At 39.7% G+C, this 15,707-nt stretch overlaps 2 long non-coding RNA genes across 2 annotated transcripts; both read left to right on the forward strand.

Annotated features, from left to right (window-relative positions):
- The first annotated feature begins 564 nt into the window (after window positions 1-564).
- On the forward strand, window positions 565-5,221 carry LOC120291208. Its single transcript, XR_005549127.1, has 2 exons — window positions 565-1,408; window positions 2,995-5,221. It is a non-coding gene; the product is annotated as an uncharacterized LOC120291208 (long non-coding RNA).
- Window positions 2,180-2,936, forward strand: LOC120291209. The gene is made up of 2 exons (XR_005549128.1): window positions 2,180-2,518; window positions 2,594-2,936. It is a non-coding gene; the product is annotated as an uncharacterized LOC120291209 (long non-coding RNA).
- Window positions 5,222-15,707: the final 10,486 nt, after the last annotated feature.

The raw sequence follows: 15,707 nt of genomic DNA on the forward strand, positions 1-15,707 counted from the left end.
AAAATGCATGGAAATACGGATTAGCCAATTTGAAGAGACTTTTGGCATCTGGTGTAAATGAATCGGTAAATAGATGTTGTTTGGGCTTTTTCTGCGTTTGAATTAGACCTCAACCAGATTTGTTTGTTCAGAAAATCAAATGCCGAGAAAAATAAAGTAGAATTCGGAATTGAGGGAAAATTGCCGTTTTTGTTGTCAAAGACTTGTTATTTGAGGGAATTATGGTGCAAGAAAGCAAGTGAGGATCACGTATTTCATCTTGGGAATTTTTGGGGATCAAATTAGATTGAATGGAAGTCGCGGGACCAAGATTGGATTAATATTGAAATCCTGTTAATTTTTCCCCATTTCCTTCGGTCTTCCCCTCTCTCTCACTCTCCCTCGCACGTGCTTTCCCTCACCCGACAACTCTCTGCTTGGTCTTCAATTTTCCTTTCTTCTTTGACCGGTCTCTTCTTATCCCCTTTCACGGCTCTCTCTCTCTCTCTCTATCCATTTCGCACATTTCCTCCTTGGCCCACCACCTGCTGACACTCCCTTCTTCCCTTATCCCTTCCCTCTTTTATTTGTTTCTTTTCTGCTTTTTGTTTTCTTCAGTTCGGAAAAAGGACCAGCGACCCACCGATCTCTCTCTCTCTCTTCACTACACCTTCACCCATGCGAGCTGCCCCCACTTCTTCTGGTTTTGTTCCTTTCATTTGGAGTTTCCTCCGAAGTGCTGCCCCACGCCACAAGGCCGCGCCTCCACTCCACGCCTGCAAAACCCCATCGAAGCAACATCCGTTTGAAGCAGCATCCGTCCGAAGCTGCTCCATCTTCGTTTTCTCCCTCTGCCGTCTCACGCTGCAGCTGCCGCCGTGTCTTGCTCACGAGGTTGACTCCCCCAGCAGCGATCGGTTCTCCTCTGCCGCCGAAGCTACCGTTCAGCGCTGCATCTTCATTCGGTCAACCTCTCCACCGAATCTACTGCTTCTTCAACCACTGCCGAATCAACGAGCGAAGCAGCCCACCTCGACGCCGTTCTCTTTTTCGTTGCCAGTTCCCTCGATTTCGCCCTGCAACAGCCCACGTAATCCACCGAAGCAGCAGCTCCTTTGGGCTTTCTTGTTCAGCCCATGAGGCCCAGCGAAATTTCAAAGCCCAGCAGTCCAGCTTTGAAGCCCGTGTCAGCTTTGTCCATTTAAGTTGCAGCCCAAGAAGCCAGCCCATTAATTCAGCATTTCAGCCCATCTTGGGCCCGCAAAGCAAGCCCAACCCAGCTGCAACCCAAGCTCGAGATCAAGCCCATCAATTTGTTGTGGGCTTGTAAGGCCTTTTAGGCCCGGTCCAAGCTCGTGGTGTCGTCGCGAGCCCAAATTCAACCACCGTCGCGTCACTGTCGCGGTGTTCCGATCTTCACTTTTCACAAGTGAGTAATATCACTAATCCCTGCTTAGTTTGCTAATTTTGCTTAGGGATTGATTAGATTTATTTAAGTGCAATTAGGTGGTTAGATTAGAGTAGATTAGTGATTATTAGACAATCGTAATGGATATTAGACATTTTGATTGTGTAATTAGCAAGTAGACATAGTCTACTATTTATTGAATGTATCTCAGGATTTTTCCCAACCCTTAGTGGGCTTCAATTAGACATTACAAGCCTAAATTGGATTTTTAGTAATTAATTATTAATTTTCGAAATTAATTAATTAATTATTTATTTTTTCGGAAATTCAACTGGGATGGCCGGTGACCGGAATTTCACGCTGATCGTCATGGTGTAGTCCGTTTATTTAATTGAGCTTCAATTTGTATGTAATTGATTTAAATTGTGAATTTTGGGATATGTGATTATTGAGTTGATTGTTAATTATTTGATTGAGAAATCGTTGAGTATTGATTGTCGGTATCGAAAGTAAGTTGGTTATCACTTGAAAGAAAATACGTGGGCTCGGTGAATTGGAATATCACCTGGAGAATGCACGTGAGTTCGGTGGTTGAATATGTCATCTTGGCGAAGATGTCGCCTTAGAGAATACACGTGGCTCGGAGACTCGGTATGTCCTCCTGGAGAATGCACATGGCTCGGTGACAGAATATGGCATCTAAAATGGCACGTGGCTCGGTGATTTGATGCATCACTTTGGCGAACTAGTGTATTAGAGAATGCACGTGGGCCCGACATTCCAAAGTGGCATCTAAAAGGACACGTGGCTCGGTGATCTGATGCGTCACTTTGGTGAACTAGTACCTTAGAGAATGCACATGGGTCCAGTATTCGAGAATGGCATCTAAAAGGGCACGTGGCTCGATGACTTGATGTACAACTTTGGTGAAGAGGTCGCCTTATAGAATGCACGTGGGCCCAAGGTTTAAGGCACGTGGCTTGGAGACTTGGTATGTCGTCTTGGAGAATGCACGTGGCCTAACTTCTAGATATTCCACCGTGGGGATTGAATCGAGTGACATGTAATCAATTGGTTCGATTTGTTTAAGTAAGTGGGTGCCTATTATGATAGGTGGAATCTGAGACCAAGGTAAGTTCTCTGACCTGTGCGTGTTTAGGCAGCCTATAATATAATGGTTTACTAATCGGGCCTTGGTGGGGGTAGAACTTCCTAAGACGTAGTCCCATCCCGGTTGTGGGACGACATTTCAAGCCCGTAGATGAGCCTGAGGAGGAGGAGGAGCTAGAAGATGATGATGAGCCAGGAAAAGATGAAGAGCACGAAGGAAATGAGCTTAGTGAAGATGAGTCAAAAGAGGATCAGGATGATCCTGAATATGACCCAGATGAGAATTGAAATCTCATCTCTTTTATGAACCCTATGTATATGTGTAGATAGAGTGAGACTTTGAAGTTTGTGAATAGTTTGTGAAGTACTCTATCTAATGCCATGTATAAAGTTTTGGTTGTAGACTTCAATATGAAAAATATGACATGTTTTTCTATCCCATTATTTTATTATTTGGGGATTTATAACTGCTTCCACATGTGCTTAATAAATGAAAGGGTCGGCGATACATAGTCCTGGGATATTGCATTCTAAAATTGATCAAGTAGAAGGATGTGTGCGTGCTCGAGGATCGGGGCGTGACAAGGTAAACCCGGGGTGACGCTAGCAGAGAACCCACTACCTTGACAACACACTTAAGACACCAAGCGCCTCCACTAGGTTTCAAACCCCTCACCTTTGGGGAAGGATCGATGGAGCCCTTATCCAGCGGAGCCACCATGACCGATGGTACCACAGGTAAAGTTTTCAATTGATTTATTTAGGAAAATCATTTTCCCTGGTACGTAAAACCAAATATCTCAGTTCGTTGCACAAATTCTTAACATTCAAACATACTATCTAGGGGTGAGCACTAGTCCAATTCCTAGTTCCTAAAATTTGGAATCATTGATAATCGGTTCGGTTCTAGGTGCAGACTAAATCACTCAAACCTGATTGATTATTTTTCTTTCCCTGATGGTTCTATATTTTAGATGGAGATTTGAATTTGAAAGATTTATTGACATAAACCAATTTCTCCTTTACAATTATGCATCTAGAAATTGTTGAGTACAATTAGTTGCTTCCTCTTTAAAGGGACACATGCCTTTTTGGAGAAGCAACAAAGAGAAGGAAAAACGTTGGTTTCAACATGGTTTAAGATGTAAAGTCTATTAAAGAGCAGCCGTTTTATTGGATTGACGATATCAATACATGTTTATATCATGATCAATGCATGTTTATATCGTTATAAAAAGGACTCACAAGTGCAAGAATCACCCTTTGAAAGCCATTTAACTTAAAAGAGCATATAGAATTCCTAGGTCAAACATATCTTTTAATGAGACTTAATATTGAATTAGTATTTCTTTTGTTTGATGACCAATGGAAAAATTTTATTTTATGTTTACAATTTTATTATTCTACGCAATTAGACTCTCTATTTCTCTCGAGAAATTCAATCCTTGGTGAGTGGTTCTTTTGAAGCCCAGTCGTAATGTCTTCAACTTTTTTTCTTTTTTGTTTCATTTCTCTCCACTGTGGTTATTTAGGAAATTTTCTACTCTATTTATATTTATATTCGTATATATCAAGGTATACTTTGAGTGGGCAAAGTTGATTATGGTAGATTGATCTGTCATGCAATTGCGCGTGGATTACAGTTTTCTCTTACAAAGTGTGATCAATAATTATTACACTCAAATATGATATATTTAGTGACCAAAGTTGATTGTGGGCGGACTGATCAAGAAATAAATCACGATAACTTTGTATTCCCTTCTGTGTTCTAAATGGCATAAAATGATTCTCCCATCATATTAGGTTTCAATTTCTTGAAACTCACTATTTCCATAATAAATTGGCTGTGAACACAGCCAAAATGTCTAAAGACATTATAGGATAGGGGTGTTAAATGGACCGGTTATAATATATCATTTCTCTATTAAGAAAATAATAAGACATATATAGAATAAATATTTTATTTATTATTACACATTGTGAAATGATGAAATTATCCAACCAATTAGTGATAAATATATCACACGCTCGCCCTTCTCCAAAGATGCTCAACCATCGACCGACCACCCGAAGCAAATCCATGCCCACGCCATCATCTCCGGCCTCTCTCGCTTCCCGTTCGCCGCCACATGAACTACGCGGCGCGCGTTTTCTCTTGTGTTTCCACTCGCCCACCACCATTGTCTTCGACTTGGGAGTCGGGATGATGGGTTTCTTTGGGGTACTTCGAACGTGGGAAGGCTGGTCTCTGTCTATGCCCGCCATATGCCCGCACTTCCACTGCATTGGTCGGGACATGGCGCTCGCTCTTCCTTAGCTTGGCCAACTTCACCGCCGGGCGATGAAGTTCGGGCCAGATTGTGATGCATACGTGGTGGGTTCTCTGATAAGCATGTACCGGAAGCATTGGGCTGCGACTGTTGCTAGCCGCCCGTTTGATCAGAGTTCAATGCGGGACGTGGTTTGCTGGACGAGCCTTATCACTGGGTATTGTAGCATTGGCCTCATGTAGGAAGCTCGAGGGCTGTTCGATTCAGTGCCAGGGAAAAATGATGTTTCCTACAGTGCCTTGATCTCTGGCTACGTTAGGAACGAGTGGTTAAATTAAGTGGATCTCTTTAGGCTAGCGTACTTTAGCACCGTGCTATTGTGCCGTGCTATTGTGGAAGCCTCTAAAGAAGGAAAATGGGTCCATAAGTACATAGATGAGAGTGGCATTGTTTACGAACTTGGGCCAAGAATTGCATTGATTATTTTCTTGTCACATGTGGGTTCGTCGGATTCGCACAAAGAAGTGTTTGACCAAATGCCTCTGAAAGATGTTGACAACTTGGAGTGCGATGATATTGGGGTTTGCTGTTAATGGTGAGAATGAAACTGGGCTGCATTTTTTCTACGAGATGGAAAATAGGGGCCCTAAACCAAATGCTGTGACGTTTGTTGGAGGTCCAATGGCCTTCAATCGGAGGTGTCTAATCGATGGAGCATTGCGCTTGTTCGGACATGTGAGCAAAGGTTATGGCACCGCTCCAACTAGTGAGCACTATGGATGCATGGTTGACCTCTTGGCTTGGGCCAAACAAATCAAAGACTGATCCATAGGAAAAGTTCACTGCAGAAAGTAGCTACTCTTGTGCTTCAACTTTGGTAGATTCAACTCTCTGTCTTTCCCCCTTTATCTGCTAGTTAGACACCAAAAGAATGATCCGTAAGAATGACTTGTTAGTAAGTGGATACTCAAGGGGTAAATTGTGCACATGAAATGTTTAGAACTTGGGCATAGTTGGGTTTGAAGGACTGTTGGACCATAGCCTGGTGATACACCTTGTGTCATTGCTGCATCGTCTTCGTACATTCTAATTATCTTTCGTCATTAATTTTGCATGTTATCATTCTTATTTCATAATCTTGCTACACTCTCTGGAAATTCTCTGAGTTTCTACACTGGGTAACTTGGAATCTTTTTTGGTTTCTTTTATGTAGTTTGTTGATTCTATATCTGTTTTTCATGCATTGGTTATGCAACGTGGATAAGTCCTCTCAGGAGCCGTGGTTAAGATTGAAGCTTCTCCCTTAGTATTGGATGATAACTGGATGATTGTCCGAAATAATCGAAAAATTTCTTCTTCTTTTTCTTTTCTATCTTGCTCAACTTCTAGTCCCTATTTGGCTGGCTAATAATCAACATTTGTCTCAAGTGTTTTTAGGGCATTTTTTGGCTCGTCATATAGATGCTTGGCAAGGAGCAAAACGAGCAGTTTTTCAAGTTTATCCAGAAAGCATAGCCCAGTAGAGTTGATTCTGAGTTCTACCATGCGTGCTGGATTCACTGGTGGTGTGGTGGATGACTACCCGCACAGGTACCTATATTATTACCAGAACTTATGTCAGTGTTCAACATTGATGGAACGATAGATGTTGTGCATGTCTTTGTATATATTCTGTTGGTTGGAAGTCATCTGTTTAAGTTAAGTTTCCGAGAGCTGACTATGAGAGCTTTCATTGGAGAGGAAACTGTTGGAATTGTCTCAGTGCTGCTGTTTTTGGTCGTGTTTTTCCTAAAAAAAACAGTCAAGTTCATTTAGTTATGCAATTAGTGTTTTTGCAATTAGTTATGCAATTAGTTATGCGTTGCACATATGTGAGCAGTTTCTGCTTTGTATTTAATTGTTGTACTCAACAGTTTTTTGTATGAAGTGCTATGCTCTATTTTTTTTTTTTTTATATCCTTTCTCTCCCTCAAACAACAGAGATTTTTCTATTTTGATTGTTGTTTTATGAGCTTTAACATTGGTATCAGAGCGTTTGTGGGATCTTAAGGGACTGTGAAGTGAGAGTAAGTGAGTGAAGATTGATTCCAATCTGCAAAGAAAAAGCTGATGGAGGCAGGACCGAGTGGATTCTTTGCAATGGCTGCTCTAGTCTTTACTGGGGAAAATTATCAGGCTTAGGCTGTCAAGATGACGGCATTCTTGGAGGGTCATGATTTATGGGAGGCTGTGGAGAATGATTATGAGGTTGCTCCACTTCTAGACAATCCGACCTTGAATGAGATAAAGTACCATAAAGAGATAATCACAAGGAAGGCCAAGGCAAAGTCTTGCATGTATGGTGCTATCTCACCCCCTATTTTCACAAGGATCATGAGATGTGATTCTGCAAAGGAAATATGGGATTTCTTGAAGGATGAATACGAGGGAGATGAGAAGATAAGGAGCATGAAGGTGTTGAATCTCTTGAGGGAGTTTGAGAGACAGCAGATGAAGGATTCAAAGTCAGTGAAGGAGTACTCTGATAGGCTGGTTGAGATAGTTGAAAAAATTAGAGTTTTAGGGACTGACTTGAAGGATGAAAGACTTGTTCAGGAGATCCTGGTGTCTCTTCCAGAGAAGTTCGAAGCCACCATAGCTTCTTTGGAAAATACAAGAGACTTAGCTGATATAAAGCTTGCAGAATTGTTAAATGTTCTGCAGGCACAGGAGCACAGAAGACTGATGAGAAGAGGAGTTTATAGAGTGTGTGCTGCAAGCTAGAGTGAAGTCAAATGATGAAGGCAAAGGGAAGAAATGGATTCAGTCCAAAGAAAATGCTAATGACTCCAAGTTTGTAGCAAAAGAAGGAAATTCTAGTGGGTCTAGCAAATGAAAGAAGAACAAAAAGCCTTGTCAAACGGTGGTGGAACTAATCATCAGGTTTTTAGATGTTGGAGAAAACGATGCTAGATGCGAAGATGTCACAAGTTGGGTCACATGGAAGCAATCTGCAAAGAGAAAAATTACTAGCAAGCAGGAGAAGCACAGGTAGCAGTGAATGAAACTGAGAAAGAGCACTTGTTTGTAGCTTCATTTCTTGGATCTTCTATTGGGAATTATGCATGGCTGGTGGATAGTGGTTGTACCAATCATATGACTGGCAATTCGAAGCTATTTAGGAGTCTAGATAGGTCAGTCAGGTCCAGAGTCAGAATTGGCAACGGACAGTATATCGAAGTGCAAGGGAAGGGTACAGTTGCTATTGAAGGAAATCAGGAGGTGAAGCTGATCAGTGATGTTCTTTTTGTGCCAAATATTGATCAAAATCTGTTAAGTGTTGGTCAATTAGTTGAGAAGGGCTATAAAGTGAAGTTCGAAGGGAATGAATGTCTTATTAATAATGCAGATAGCAAAGAAGTACAAAGAATCCCAATGAAGGACAAGAGTTTCATGTTCAAGCCACAAGAGATGCAACAAATGGCTTTAAAGTGCAAAGAAGAAAATGCAGAGTTATGGCATAAAAGACTTGGGCATGTTCACAGGAAGAGCATGTCATTTATGCAAAGAAATAGCTTAGCGGATGACTTGCTAAGTTTGGAGGAGGAATTTCCACAGTGCAGAACTTGTCTTCTTGGCAAGCAAGCCAAATTTCCTTTCAAATGAGGAGACTGGAGAGCATGTGAGAAGTTGTAATTAGTCCACACAGATCTATGTAGACCTATGTCTAAGTCTTCTCTCAATGGTAGCAAGTATTTTATTACTTTCACTGATGATATGACTAGGATGAGTTGGATTTATTTTCTGCAAGCCAAGTCTGAAGTTGCTGATGTATTTGTGAAGTTTAAAACCTTAGTTGAGAATCAGAGTGGAAAGAAAATCAAAATGCTCAAGTCTAATAATGGTTCTAAGTATACTGCTCACAAGTTTAAGTTGAATTGTGAGCAAGCAGGAATTGTGCAGCAGTTCACTGCTCCCTATTCACCTCAACAGAATGGGGTCAATGAGAGGAAAAACATAAGCATTATGGAGATGGCTAGATGTATGATGCAAGAGAAGAAGTTACCTAAGAAGTTCTGGGCTGAAGAAGCTAATACTGCAGTATTTCTAATAGATTGCCCACAAAGGCCCTAGAGAAGTCAACACATTTTGAAGTCTAGCATGGTGTTAGACCTTCTGTGAAGAATTTGAAGGTTTTTGGGTGTTTGTGTTACACTCATGTTCCTGAGGTCAAGAGGAACAAGCTGGGTATAGTCTTCAATCACAGGATTTTCCATCCCATGACAAGGAAGGTGACTGTGAGCAGAGATGTTATTTTTCTAGAGGAAGATGAGTGGAATTGGATGGAAGGAAAGAGTGCAAAATAGTAGCGAGTTCGAAAAACAACTTGCAACGAGATGTAGAGGTTGATGAAGTTATAGATGGATTGGAAGACAATATGGATGATTTACTAGTGAGAGGCACAAGGTCACTTGCTGAAATCTATGAAAGAAGCAATGTGGCAATGCTCAAACCATCTAACTTTGTGGAAGTTAAGGAGGATCAGATGTGGATTGCAGCAATGCAGGAGGAGATTGCAATGATCCAGAAAAACCACACATGGGAGCTTGTTGATAGACCAGCTGATAAGAATGTGATTAGGGTTAAGTGGGTGTTTAGAACAAAACTTAATCCTGATGGTTCTATCAATAAACACAAAGCTAGACTGGTGGTGAAAGGCTATGCACAAATATGGAGAGTAGGCTATTCTGAAACATTTGCTCCCGTTGCACGACTTGATATAATAAGGCTACTGTTAGCTATTGCAACAGAGAAGGGGTGGCCTATATTTCAGTTAGATGTCAAGTCTGCATTCTTGAATGGAGAGCTTGAGGAGGAGATTTTTGTTGAACAACCTGAAGGCTTTAGTATCAAAGGGCAAGAAGAGAACGTATACAGGTTGAGGAAAGCTCTATATGGACTGAAGCAGGCTCCAAGGGCTTGGTATGAGAAGATAGATCGATATTTGTAGGATTTTGGCTTTGTAAAAAGCTTAAGTGAGTTCACTCTTTATGTCAAGAAGGTGAATCACAGTGTTGTAATTTTGTCACTTTATGTAGATGATCTATTAGTGACAGGGAATGATATTGAATTGATAAAGAAGGTGAAGCAAGATCCATTTGCAGTTTTTTAGATGTCAAACTTGGGAAAGATGACTTATTTTTTGGGTCTAGAAGTCAAACAAGTTTCATATGAGATCTTCATCTGTCAGAAAAATACACTCATATATGGCTGTTAAAGAGAAGCTGCACAAGAATGATGGAACAAATGCAGTAGATGCTTCTATGTATAGAAGTCTCATTGGGTGTCTCATGTATCTTATAGTAACCAAACCAGATATTCTATTTGATGTGAGTGTTTTATCCAGGTTTATGAGTAGTCCTAGTCAGTTACATTTGGTTGCAGCAAAAAGGGTCTTGAGATATCTCAAAGGAACATTGTTCTTTGGTGTGAAGTTTAAGAAAGGTCAGAAGTTTAATTTATAAGGATTTTCTGATAGTGATTGGGCTGGTTCAGTAGATGACATTAAAAGTATGTATGGGTATTGTTTCAGTCTTGGTTCTGCTTGTTTCTCCTGGTGTTCCAAAAAGCAAGAGATTGTAGTTCAGTCCACAGCAGAAGCTGAGTTTATAGCAGCTACTGTAGCTGCAAATCAAGCTTTGTGGCTAAAAAAGATCATGAATGATTTGTGGTTGAATTCTAGTGATTGCATTGAAGTTAATGTGGATAATCAAGTTGCTTTAGCAATATCTCATAATCCAGTTTTCCATGGCAAAACCAAGCATTTCAAAGTCAATTTTTTTCTTTTTGCGTGAGGTGCAACAAAGTGGCGAAGTTAAGTTGGTCTATTGCAAATCTGAAGATCAGCTTGCAGATATGTTCACAAAACCAGTTCAAGCTAGAAGATTTGAGCTGTTAAGAGAGAAAATAGGAATTTGCAGCAGCAACTGATCCAAGGAGGAGTTTGTTGGAATTGTCTCAGTGCTGCTATTTTCAGTCGTGCTTTTCCTCTGTTTTCCTCTGTTTAAAAAAAAAAAACAGTCAAGTTCATTTAGTTATGCAGTTAGTGTTTTTGCTATTTTCTAGGAAGTTAATAGCACGTTTGTGTGCAGTTATGTGTTGCACGTATGTGAGCAGTTTCTGCTTTGTATTTAGTTGTGGTACTCGACAGTTTTTTCTTTTGCACAAGATGTATGAAGTGCTATGCTCTGTTTTTTTTTTTTTTTTTTATCCTTTCTCTCCATCAAACAACAGAGATTTTTCTGTTTTGATTGTTATTTTATGAACTTTAACAGAATCGCCATTTTCTATAATTATTGAAAGTTGGTTAAAAATCTTATGCTTCTGGTGTCCTAGAAAGTCGTGCGGATGGAAATGCTTTAACATTGTACATAATTTGTCCAGTAACTGAGCTCTTTTTGCATATGGGTTTCCACTCCCTTGGTGTGCTTCAGTAATATTCTCTTTCACCTATAAAAAAATAAATAAATTTTTGAGAAATATCTGCAACAATCTTATTAATTTATTTCTAATATACACGATAGCTTATATATGAGATTATCAAATGTGCGCATAATACACTGTTAGTCGTCTTTGCCCATTTTCTTATGAATGGGTCATTGTTGCCTAGGATAACTGGCAAAACCGAGCTAATAAAGTTGTACATATTCTGTATGTCGGTTTGCGTAAGAATCTCTCTCTCCCTCCCCCTCTCTCCCTCCCTCTCCCCGCTCCTCGCTCCCTGCTCCCCGCTCGTTTCGTACTCTTATGTGAACATTCTTTTGTGAGTGTTCTCATGTAAATATTGATTGGGACAATTTTCTTTTCGTTTTGCTCTCTTTCCAAATGCAGGTTACTATCTCTGCCAGGTTCTGGCCATAGAAGAAACATAAACTATATATAGTCTCTACTGTGACATCACAGGTGACCTTGGTTTTTTAACAGGGGTGATATTCGGAACTGTAGCAACGGGCACTGCATTGAGTATGCAAAGTCATTGCAGTAGATTAGTTAATCCATTGGAGAAAAAAAAAAAGAGAATTATTTTCTTATTAGAAAATCTTACAAACTAAAACTGACTACTCTAAATCTTGTGCTTGTACTTTGCCACGACATAGTGGACCCGAATTATTCCTCTCGAGCCACTTGACGACGCACCTATTGTGCCATAGGTGCGAACATGGTATCTCCATCACTTTATATTTCTCATCCAGTACCTCTAAACAAATAGAATAGCATTCGTCAGCTTCCCCAACAGAGTAGCTCTTCTGCTCGAGCTTTTCAATGGTGCCTCTGGAGACGCTCCGCGTGACTTGGTTGGGATATGACTTGTATCCTCCAATTGAGGCTTCCTCGATGTCTTCTATTTCAACTTCATCTCTAGTGGCTAATGCCAAATTTATGTTCATGACAAACCCTCCACGGCCATTACCCAATGCCCGAAACATCATATGCAAAATAACTCTTGTAATGTTAGCCCAAAAACTGTGATGAACGCCCAAAGTATCGAGGATTCTCTCCAGGTGCATTTTGCATTCTGTATCAAATTCACGAGAAGACTAGTATACTAGTATACCAAGTGAACGCCATCTTCAACAAGGATAAAGTAACTTATCATACATAAAAATATGGGGAGAAGTACACTATCAGTGCCATAAGTTGTGTACGACGCTCACTTTAGTGCCAAAAGTTTCTATCGGATCACTTAAGTGCCAAATCGGAGGAAAAACGATCATTTTGGTGTCACCAACGAGAGATTCCTGCCAAAATGATTACGTGACTTTTATATTTTAAAAAAAAAAAAAATTGACAAGCCTTTTAAATAACGTCATTTTCCATCTTCCTTAAGAAAACGATGTCGTTTTACCGTCATATGTGGATGGCCTCACAAAAATGACGCCACACAACTCATTTGGGATTGAAATTAGGATTTTTTTTTTTTTTTTGGTTCAATCCTCGCCGACCAAGCTTGCTTGGCCACCGTGCTCAGCCACCGTCGCTTGGCCACCGTGCTCGGCCTCCGTCGTAGTTGCTCGACTAGGTGAGCAAGGAGAGACTGAGGTTGTTTCTGGGGCAAGAACCGATGGGAAAATAGGAGGCGAGGGCGGAGGAGGAGGAGGAAGAAGGGGGGTCGAAGGTGCGGAGAGAGAGAGAAGATGAGGAGTGCGAGGGAAACAATGAGGGCACAGATGGAGATGGTGGATTGGGCTCTGCTCAGAGAGTGGCTAGTGCTGAGGTTGTTCTTTGGGGAAGAAGACAACACGACCATGCCATCTCTCTCTCTCTCTCTCTCTCTCTCTCTCTCTCTCTCTCTCTCTCTTGATTTGAGGATTTAGGGTTTTGACTTGGGAGAAAGACGCAAAACGAGATCATTTTGTGGTTTACATGCTGACTGTACTCTCCGGCGAGCCACATTAGCATAAAAACATTAATAAAAAAGTGTCATGTCGGATTTCCGATCAATCTGATCAGAGTTGGCACTAAAATGATCGTTTTTCAAACTTTTTTGGCATTTAAGTGATTCGACAGAAACTTTTGGCACCAAAGTGAGTGCCGCACACAACTTATGGCACTGATAGTGTACTTCTCCCCAAAAATATGTTTTGTCATCTTGTGAAATGCAAATTATAATTTCTATACAAGTAGCATCCGTATCATGTCAACTTTGAACAGTACATTCGAAGGTTCCTGTTAATCCTTTAATAATAGTTAAAAGGTATCCCATTTAACTCTATTTTCGACTAAGCGAAGCAAACTTATTGAAATATTCATTGGTTGGCTCGTATCCGGGGTAGCGTGGATGAAATTTCATAATATCGATCCAATATTGGATACAACAGTGAATCTGAACTGGTGTTTTAAAATGAAGTCAATGATATACATGAGAAGTCGCCAAGCACACAAGGCCAAGTCTTTCAATAATATAAACATTAATCTGCCAATTTTCCCCGTGAAGAGGGATATATATATATATATAGCAAATAAATAAATACTCCCAGCATTATTTGATGCTTTCATACGGCTTTTTTAAAAATAAAAATAAAAATTGATGATACCAAGGTTGGTAAAGACCGATATTTATCAGTGTATATGTCAAAACTATTATTGGATGCTTGAATGTATACGTCCTCCTTAATTTAGATACTCATTGGGATCTATTATTTCATCATGTAAATCAATTTTGTACACCAATCTTTATATTCTCGATATTTACTCATCGAAATTCATACTATATGATATTACATTTTGTATGTATCAAGATGAAAGAAATTAACATCCTACCAAATTCATCTCATGCGTAAAGAATTATTTCCTCTACGCATATCTCCTCGTCAGGTAAAAAAATGATTTTCACTTTTATTCTCTACTCTAACGACTTATTCTAAGTTTTTCTCTTTATTGGTGAGAATTGGTATTACAAGCCAGTTACATATTCTGTTGTTTCTTAACCTATGAACAATTAACATCATAGAAAATCTTTAGCTACCATAGTTAGAGCATCCAATCATAGTTTGACATGGCACACATTTCATTTTTAGTTAAATATGCAAGGGGGTTGTATAATCCTCTACTTTGAGATTGGCTTTAGCAAGAATAGAGGAAAATATGTCTCTTTAGTTAGATATGCAATTTCAAGTTCATTTGGTGTTACATCTAATGTATGTGAAGATATTTGCATTTTTTTTAGTCATTTATAGGTATAGCGTAATGACATTTGTATATATAAGCATATCCATTTTTTGGCTGTTCAAAAGTAAGTGGTACTTCACTCTGTCAAAATGAAGCATTATCATTCAATAGAAAGAATTATGGATAATTATTTAAAAAGTCATGGACCGATTATACGGTGGTTAATTCGGCCCTAAACTTTTCAATTTGACCAATTTAATCTTAAATTTTTCGATGTTTTGTCAATATAGTCATTCCAGTTAATTTTAACTAGTAATTACTTACATGAATATCGACAATTTTATGTGGCATTACTAGTTAGAAAGGCTGGTGCAGATGTGGATGATTTTGGCAATTTTTATTAGTTTTTTTTATGTGGGACTCCAGATTTCACTCTTTTCACTACATAATGAGCTATTGACTACATGTCTTTGAATTGGATCCTCTCACCATGATGCAATTGGGCCACTTTAATTAATTTCTATAACTGAATAAAAATTGCAGGATTCTGTAAAGTTGGAGGGTAATTTTATTATGTGAAGATACCCAAAATGGAATGAGATTCATTACCTCCATCGATAAAATTATTTGGTGTTTCATCCATTAAAACTATTAAGTATCGTTCTAAATCACTTAAATTATAGTTATGATATGTTTTGTATACTTCTAGTCCCCTTTCATTTAAGAAGACCTTTGGAGCTCATCCGTTTGCCCCGATCAAACACCTTTGGAGCTCCATAAACTGAGAAGACGGGCGTTTCAATTTCATATCATTAACGTGTGCATCCCTGATCCATTAATTGCTGACGCTCTTCCACAACTGCCCGTCCATTTCTGTCCAATTGGTTAGGATAAGATATGGCCCAAAAGAAACAGTAAGTTGGGCTGAGAGCCGAACTCTGGACCATGGCAGTATTCAGTCCTTTTTTTTTTTTTTTTTTTTTTTTGAGCAAGTGGTAGTATTCAGTCCTTAGGCAGACCTTTGGGTTCTCTGTTGGGTCACCGAAGAGAGGGTTGCTTAGTTGCTTCGAGTTGGTAACCCCATATGTCTAAGCGAAATTAGTAAACAAAATAAGCTCCGATGATGAAGGAATCCACCAAAATTGGAAGACTCGACCCCGCCGTATACCTGTCTGCTGTTTTTTTTTTTTTTCATTAGCGCCTGAGCTCCAATTTTCCCGTGAGATGCGCGCTCAAGCTTTGTCTCTCTCTTCTCCGTTTCCTCTTTTCCTCGTTTTCTATCACCGTTTGCC

The sequence above is a fragment of the Eucalyptus grandis genome, chromosome 3, assembly GCF_016545825.1.
Source record: "Eucalyptus grandis isolate ANBG69807.140 chromosome 3, ASM1654582v1, whole genome shotgun sequence".
NCBI lineage: Eukaryota > Viridiplantae > Streptophyta > Magnoliopsida > Myrtales > Myrtaceae > Eucalyptus > Eucalyptus grandis.